The 9035-nt window shown below is 42.4% G+C and overlaps 1 protein-coding gene and 1 long non-coding RNA gene across 5 annotated transcripts in view; one reads left to right on the forward strand and one right to left on the reverse strand.

The window, feature by feature from the left end:
- The window catches only part of PHACTR1 (phosphatase and actin regulator 1), a 467204-nt gene that overhangs the window by 221422 nt on the left and 236747 nt on the right, over nt 1–9035 (forward strand). The gene's annotated exons all lie outside the window — the stretch shown is intronic.
- The window catches only part of LOC109315612, a 17101-nt gene continuing 9603 nt past the window's right edge, over nt 1538–9035 (reverse strand). Inside the window, exon 3 of the long non-coding RNA XR_002102559.1 lies at nt 1538–1548. This is a non-coding gene — a long non-coding RNA (uncharacterized LOC109315612). The remainder of the gene's footprint in view (nt 1549–9035) is intronic.

Below are 9035 nucleotides of genomic sequence, written 5' to 3' on the forward strand. Positions count from 1 at the left end.
TTACCTGGAGATACCATAACAGACATTCAGATGTGAAATCCCTGAAGAGCAGAGAGCTTGCAGTGGTGACACTGCACAGCCAGGGGGCCTTGAGCATACATCTGTGTGCTCTACAGGCTCTCTTAGTCCATCTGGAGACAGATGCAGTAGTACCCAGGGCACCCCTGATTGGTTGATCCAGACTGCTCAGGATGAGCTTACATCTCCCTGCAACATGATGTGGGGATCGTGAAAGGACTGTGTTCTGCTCCCTGCTTGGATGGAGTAGTAGAGTCCAGCAAGTGGCACACTGTCTTCCTGGGGGTGGGCAGGAGCAAAGTACCCTGGGATGGTGGAGGACTATGTTGTGGCTTCTCTCAAAAGAGAATGTGTACAGACATTCTCCCAGGACCTATTTAACCCTGGTTGTTCCCAAGTTATTTTTCTCCCTGATTGCCACTTTTGCTCTAGAGAAAAATCCTGAGCATTTGTATACTAGTGGTTTCTCCGGGGAAAGAAGCAACTTTTCTAGAAGAAAGTAAGGGTGTTTATTCATGTGCTCGGGGAGGGGATGCTTTAATTAGAGTGGTTCCAAGAGCCGCTCTAATTAAAGTGCCTGGAGCTTCTCATGTATCAGCGTCCCTGCACTTCAAAATGGCAGTGGAGGCTCTTTAACTAAAGCTCACTGAACAAGCTTTAGCTAAAGCACCCTGCCACCATTTTGAAGTGCAGGGATGCTTATACACAAGACACTGGAGGATGCTGGAGAGCAGTAATTACATGCTCCAGCAGGCTCGATTAATTGAGTCTGCTCTGGTGCACTGTTATTACAGCACACTAGAGCAGCCTCACTGCTCATGTATAGGCTCCCTGAATGCCTGTACATGCCCTAAATAGGAACATAAATAGTGTGGATGCACTTGCTTACTCCAATAATGAATTTGGCCCTCTGGCTCTATATCTGAAAAAATTACTAGCCTTTATATATTTTAAAAAATAACTGCAATACATTTTTTTTCTTTCTGTTTAAGGGGAAAATGTGCATCTTACCTTCAGAAAAAATCCTTTTATTTTAGAAGTTTGATAATGGGATTCTGCTTATACACACAGCTTGTTTTCATGTGTGAAGAATTAAATGATTTTCAAATTCTCATAGAAATTATTACTTACAGATTGAGATAGCAACCTACAAAACCTACGTTCATTTGCCAAGTTCCTGTAACTGCTAATATATTGCCTTGTTTTATTAAAATCCATCCTGGTTTTTTCCTAGAGTTGGATGTCCAAATTAAAGCAAATACCAGGCTATATCTGGAAATGAGCACACAATCTGACAGGTGTAGCTGGACAGCTCCATGCTCCCAGTAGCCATGCAATGCCTGGGGCAGTGCCAGCTGCTGTGGTGCCAATCTCAGTGGCATGATTAACTGCCACTGTGTTCTTGGCTATTTTTTAACCCCCTCCCCCTCTCCACAGGTGGTGACCAAGATAGCTACCCCCGTCCTAGCCTCTACCCCCGTCCTAGCATAATTACACTATTGCAATCTGAATTAAACACACTCCTGCGCACTCAGGAGAGGGCTATCTGATGGGCAGAGTTTTCAGGACAGAACTCTCATTAGGAGTCTGTGAGGTGCTACTCTTCCAGAGATCCCTGCCAACTAATGGCAGGTAGTGGCAATAGTCAGAAGTACCTAACAGCAGGTTCAGTGTTTACAGAAGGAAAAAAAGTGCTCCACGAGCCCCACTCCACCCTTATCAGCCCAGCCTCCTCTTATCACAGATTTTTAAAGGACAGGAACATAAAGTGAGAGGAGACAGGCATGTGCATGGGAGGTACTTAACAGGAGGCCATGTGAGTGTGTACGCTCTTTGTGGTAAGCATCTGGGACTCTGAAGTGTTTTGTTCAGTTGTTTTTGTTGCTTGTTCCAGAGTTACAGCAGCACACTGCTGGTGATATAAATGTCATCCATCTCCCCTAGCTGATAGTTCTGCTTATCCCTCTTGGAAGTCATTGGAAATCCCATCAGTGGTCTATTACTTCTCCCTCTGCAGAGCTTAGTTTGCATGGACCTGCGCTGTGCTTTTACCCAATGGACATGTGCTGCTACACTCCATCTGTATGTTCAGATGAAGGAAGCTCTGTATGAAGGCATATAAGTGCTATGGAGTGCATGGGAGGCTTTGAGGGTTTCCTGCACACCTAACAGAAGCATGGCGTTTCTGTTGCATTCTGACTTTACTCTGGTCCTACAAAGACTCTTGATATTTGCCTATCCAGAACTCCTGTTCTGTTTAAATAACATCATGTTTTGACTAATTTTTATTATTACCAGTAACTTATTGATCCTCTGCATTAAGTTCTCAACTTTAAAAAAATCAAACTAATACAGTAATTTATTTTTATCCTTCCCTTGTTCCTTTTCAAGGTCTAAATATTAAAGAATTTCCATTGCATTATAGATCAGTGTTTGTTGCGTTCATCCCAACATATCAACCTGTTGTATGGTCTACTGGTCCTTGATCCTCCAATCTTAAAATATTTGTAACAGCAAAAATGTTTCATAGTTGGTAAGGTCAGAAGGGACCTGAGCAGATCATCAAGTCCGACCCCCTGCCATGGCAGGAAAGAATGTTGAATGAAAGGCATTCATAAGGTAATTTATTCTTTTGAAATCTAGCTTTCCCTTCATGCAGGTTAAACTGAACTTGGCTAATTGGATTGTAACTTGGTTTATTTGAAAATTGCAGTTATGCCACTGCATTTATAGTTTACATACACACTTTTTTTTTAAGCAATACAGAGCAACTGTACAATAATGCTTGTATGTATTTGCATCTAGCTGAACATGTTGCGAGTTTAATTCTATTTACAGGAAACTGAGCATTGACTTGCATAAGCAGTTATTTTTTATCTTAGGACAAGGCAAAACTCAGATAACAGGAGAACCAGCTTGTAATAGAGTCCTGTTCCTTTCAGAGAAGACCATGCTGGGAACATTCTCTAGTGTATATATTGCAAAAATTACTAAGAGAAGTAAGTCTGGCTAGGATCTTGTGTAAGAAAGACCTGGAGACATTACAGTAATTTTTGAGATATGGAATATATCTGGTTTTCTTTTTGTGAATGATTTGGCTTTGTATTCTTCTAAACTCTTGGATCTAGATGACCCTAAAATGCTTATACTTTGCCATGACCAAAAGTGGAAAATGTTGAAATTCTATAAGAAAGGGTTAAGATCCCAGTCAGATCACTCTGTGAACTACTCTGACTAATTCAAACAAGTTTACTTGAATAGATATTTGTTCATTACTTAGTTTTAGTTCAAAGCTCCATTCCTCCTCCAGTGTCAATGAGCCTATTTAAAAAGGCAAAGGGACATATTTTAAATGAAGTTGCATCTTCTTATAACAGCTCTGAATCTGACCTTATATTTTGTATATTAAATGCTTAATGTGTGATATTAAATCACCTGAAGTTGTATCTATCAGAAAAAAAATCAGGGTAGGCTATACATTAATTTCAAACCTCACTAACTGAGACCACAGTCCTGTAGCACAAATTCAGACAAAGTCCATGAAAGCAGAGGGAAAGTGGCCTGGGTTAGGATTTCAGTGTTGAGTCCTGAGAAGCTAAAGCAGGTGAATGGGGGAAAAAAGGAAAAAGCTGAAAACAAATAGCTCAGTTAGTCCAGGAACAAATACCACAGCTACTTTTGTAAAATATAATTAGTTTAGCTTTTGTAATTAAAAAGGATCATAAAAAAGTGTGGTAAAAACTAAAGCACAGGTTAAAAAAATATTAGATTTACAATGCTCCAGATGTTTTGCTCAGAATAAGCTCCATTGACCTGGAATATTAAAGTGCGCCAGCATACTCACTGGAGCATAGTTAATGCTTCTGGTAGGGTTTGTTTCAGGATGTTTGGTTTGAATATCAATGTATTTCACGTTGTGAGCACAATGATGTGCAGCAAACATTTTGAAGATTGAACTCGTAAAGGTATTTTAAGCATCCAAATACCAAGTCTTAGATAATGATTTTTCCCCCTTTCTAGCAAATCATTCAAAATCCATTGTTCCCTAAAGTCATATCTTCATAACACTTGTATTAGCAAAAATTGTCATGAGGAGTAATCTGTTTAAAGGACCTTCTTTTAAAAAACGGATAGCTAAATCATCTCCCTTATGATTAGGATACATCAGATTGATTCCTTAGAAATGTGATGCAGAAGTAGCCTGCAGGTTCTCTCCATCAAACAAAATGGCTCAAACCTGGAGCAGGAGCTTTTAAATGTGGAATAGAAGTCTGTACTCTAAGGGCATGTGCAGATGAAACGGGGGCCCTAAATCAAAGCGGTGGGTTTTTAAAAACACTGCTTCAATATAGGGCCCTTTAAACCCCCATGTCATGAACACACCCAACGTACCTGCCTCTCTGGCAGTGGGGAGGGGAGGATGAGCTGCCAGCAGGCAGAGCAATCCCTGAGCTGTAGCGGGGGCTGGTGCTTCCCTCCATGGCAGCAGCAGCCTCGCCCCCCGACACGCAGCACCTGCCCGCAGGCACCGGGCTCAGGAGGTCCTGGAGGGCACCACAGCTGCAGAGGGAAACACCAGGCCACCATGCAGCTCAGGCAGGCAGGCTCTGGGGGTGGAAAATAAAGATCAGGCTCACCACTTTTTTTTCCTCTCTTGGGTGGAGCCTGTCTTCCTAGGCTGCTGCCACATTGCCTGTAGGGCTTCTTGCAGAGTGCCTGAGCTGCACAGAGCCCGGTGCTTTGCTCCACAGCTAGTAGGACAGGAAACTAAAACTCCTCGGAGAAGTTTGTTTGCTGCGCCCCAAGTCATTTAAGGTGCATTATGCTGCCGAATTTGCTGCAGCGGCTGTAATTAATGCGCAATATGCAAACACTGACACCATTAGAGTGGTGCAACAGCATTTAGCCAGCTTTAAAGTGTCATGCACACATGCTTGTTGTTTCGACTACACATGGACTAAAGTATCATGTGTACTTGAAATGGAAAAGAGATTGAATTCTAAACTTCACTTCATAATTTAAAATCACTAAACAAAATGAAGGTCCTGACTGCACAAGAGAAACTGCACTACAGAAACTTGCACTGGTGTAACTGCATTGACATGGTCATATACTTGCAAAACCCTAATATACTACTTACTGCATAAACCCAAAACTAGATTTTACACTGGTGTGTGTTAACTCTGGAAATGGATTAACCAGATTAACCATCACCATAATCTGTATTTTGTATCAAAGCAAAATGTCTATGTTAGGTGATTGCAATGGTGGAAGAGCATTCCTTACATTAATACAATTTCTCTTATTTAAACACAGCCCATGTGTACTGCACAGCCCAAGTTTTCCTTATTCTCTTCCATGTGTCTCTTCCAGTCTTTGCTCCTGCCTTCCTCCTGTCCTCCTTCTTTCTCATCTATTCAGTTCCTTCAAATAATCTTCCACAGTAAACCTACCTTTTCTCCCCACAGTGGGAGAACTCTGTTCTTGTACTCCTCTTAGTATTCAAAGAAATACTAAGGGAGTTAAGATTCTTTCTTTGTTTGCTTACTTATAGGGTCCCCATGTAATTATCTGGTAACCGATTACAGAAGGAAGAGCAAAAAAACAGGTGTGACCTGGACATGGTGATACATTGAAAATACTGTCTTAACCACAGTTACAGGTCTGTAGTTGGGGCACAGACCTCCATCTAGGGATTTACCACATTTTCTTTTGCATCAAGATATGTTTGGTACAGGACAGATGAGCTGGCTACAGAGCCGTTGTCGTTTAGAGCAGACTATTTCCTGCTGGCTGCCTTAAGGTTCTAGTTTACCTGCTCCTACCATGGTTGGCTGTATCAAACCTCAGCTGCTAACACCCATTCTCCTCCTCACCAGGGAACCTGGCAAGAGTTGAAGAGGAGCACTGTTGTTATTAGTAAAGAGTCGCATAAGCCCAGCTTCAATATATTGTGTTTTATATAAACTGTTAGAAGTGCACCAGGCACTTTCCAAACACACAAACAAGAGAAGTGGTCTTGTTGTTCAGGCACTGGACAAGAACTTGAGAAATGCTTCAAATTCTAGGTCAACTATAACCATCCTGTGTAAGTTGGACAGATCATTTCTCTTTCATGTGAAAAGGAATGCACTGCAGTGGATGGCTGCAGACATTGAAGCAATGCAAATAAGTATTTATGAGGAGTCCTTTCCCCACCCTTCTCATGCAAAACCAGGCCAAGACCACCAAAGTAGTTTCACATAAACTGCTGCAAGTCATCAGGTAGCATCACCTTTTAGTGAGTATTGACTTGAACTGGATTCACTGTGCTGGGATAGAAGTGAAAATCTCCCTGGATTTTTACAAAGCCTCATCAACCATTCATCTTGTATCCCTTTGTTGTTAACTTCCTATCTAAGCATCAGGCCAACCATTCATAACAGCTTGATGATAACCATTTCCTGCCCTTCCACCTGTTTTATCTTTCTTCTCTTTTTTTCTGGCTCTCCTTGGGTGCAGGGGAGCCATCGTTCCCCCAACCCTGTTCTCTACCTCCATTTTGAAGCCTAGTTGGCTGAGCTGCCCTACACTGCATCTAGCCAGGCCCTCCTAGACCCCGACCCCTAGATCCAGCATTCTAGACTGTGACAGTTGAGCCACGTAGCCACGGCCCCGCATACACCCTCCAAAAACACCCGCCTGTCCTGCCACGTCAAGGCAGGATGGCTCCTCCTCCCATCAGAAGCCCCTCCAAGAGCTGCCTTATGTTCCTATGCTGCTGTCAAACGGGGAAGGCCTCTGCTGGGTTTCCTTCCGGTAACCGTGTCAGCCCCATTTTGTGCCAGAGTCAGTCTGCTCCCCAGCCCTTCCTGCATCATGACACAACGCAGCCTGGTGGGGCGATCTCTTTAGAGGTAACAGAGTCAGCTTGGCAGTCCTGGAGAAACTGGAACAATGACAGAGTGGAGAACAACATAGAAATTCAGGGTATCTCAAAGTCTCCAGGACCGCGGAGAGGTACGGTCAGTGCTTCAGTCACTGTGGGGAGTCAACTGTGTCTGGAGCACGGGATTTGGTGGGGGAAAGGGCAAAATGTACCTCCCATGCAAACAGACATAGGCATGGGGCTTATGCTTTGCCCATCCTTGTCTCTCCTAGAGAGATGAATGCTAGCATGCATTGCCCCTTTACCCAAAAAGATCACAGCAAACTCCACATTTTGACTTCACTTCCTCAGACACTGCCTCCTGCCTCTTCTTCCCCTGGTAGTACACTATTCTAGGGAAGCTGTAACTTGGTCCTTAACTGACTAAATGTTGGGATGCACCACTGTATGAGTTGAATCTAGATGAGGTTGATAGACTGCTGTCTTCAATGATGAGTAACTGGAGATAGCAGCTGAACTCTTACCCTGTGAAAAAAGAAAAATAAACAAAAAAAAATTTACTTTGAATACTGAAGACCACATTCACCCCTTGATCATTGCACAAAAATCCAACTGCTTCCAGCCCTTAAGTAATATAAGTTATTATTCACATTGATGTAAGGAAATGGCTGGGGTTTTGCCTGGTACTGTAAATTTCATAGCCAATCAAAATGTTATAAATCTTATACAGTAAGTGACTCTGACTGCTGTTGAAATTGGGGTGCACTTAGGACCTTGCAAGAACAGGTTCTTTGGTCCTTAAGTCTGCACATTTTAATCTCAAAGGAGACTAGAAAGAGAACATTGGAAAGACAAGATCATTAAGTTTAAAAACCTGTCATTGTTGCACACTGCAGTTCTAGCCTCTGTTGGGGAATGTTGTCTTTACTGTAATACAAATAACAGACAGCCATAATAAAAAAACAACATGCTAGAAATGTTCTGCTCTCTTGCTAGTCAAGTTCAAAATATATAGTTTACTGAAGACTTTCCGCTTAGACTTTGTCTTAGTTTCATCTTCTGTTTGAACTTTCAGTGAAATCATAAATATTTTTCTTAAGTCTTTAACTTCCTTTAGCATTGGACTATAGTGGTATCTGAGTTGGATGGGATGCGTCTACATGAGATGTTTACTGCTGAGTTGATTAATTAGCTCCTCAGTAAACAGCTCACGTCTGCACATGCAGTGCTATTCAGCAGGAGTAAACTAATTATTTACAAGTAGTATCCTGCTGTGGAGTTTTTTACTCCACAGCAATACTTCTGTAGACTCTGGACGGGCTGGCTGGGGCATGAGGATGCTTCAGTGAGGGGGCTGCCTTCTGGCTAGCCACACACCAGAGCACCTTCATGCCCCAGCCAGTCCCTTCACAGGACGCTGAGCCAGGTTGGAGCAGCCCTTGGCTGGCAGGGTGAACCCTGGGATGCCCTGCCAGCTGGGGTTGCGCCAAACCTGTCTTAATGTGGTGTGCACCAAGGCACAAGTGTAAGTTTGATGCCTGGGAAGCAATAAACTGCGGAGCAATAAGTGCCAGAGTTTATTGCTTCAACTTAATTGCACATGTAGTTGTTGTTGCCCATTAGGTTGCTCATTAAGGTGATGTTGATAAACTGCTCTCCCAAGTGATGCACACTATCTTTGAACTTTCACTTGTGTAAAAAAAAGAACCAAAACAGCATCTTCTACACAAAAAAAGCCTTTACTTAAAATGCAAAAAGCCACACTCTCCCTTTGATCATTGCACAAAACTGTTAATGGTTTAAGCTGACCATATAACTGTGATCACACAAGCAGGTACTGTGACTTCACTGCTGTATCAGGCAAGAGAAGCACTTGATTTTTTCCATGAAGAAATTCCTCATTAAAACCTCCAGAGATAAACAACAAATTGTTGTTACTCAAACAACAAATGCTATGAGTAACTGTAATTCTCTCCTACACTAATAATTTTGCAGATATTAAAGCTAAAGATTTCAAAGAGTGTTTCAAACAATGTTCAATATCTTCATTAATGATGTGGATATTGGAGTCAGAAGTGGACTGGCCAAGTTCGCCGATGACACCAAACTTTGGGGCAAAGCATCCACACCTGAAGACAGGAGGGCGATC

This window comes from Crocodylus porosus, unplaced genomic scaffold, assembly GCF_001723895.1.
Source record: "Crocodylus porosus isolate Cpor-Errol unplaced genomic scaffold, CroPor_comp1, whole genome shotgun sequence".
NCBI classification, from domain to species: domain Eukaryota; kingdom Metazoa; phylum Chordata; order Crocodylia; family Crocodylidae; genus Crocodylus; species Crocodylus porosus.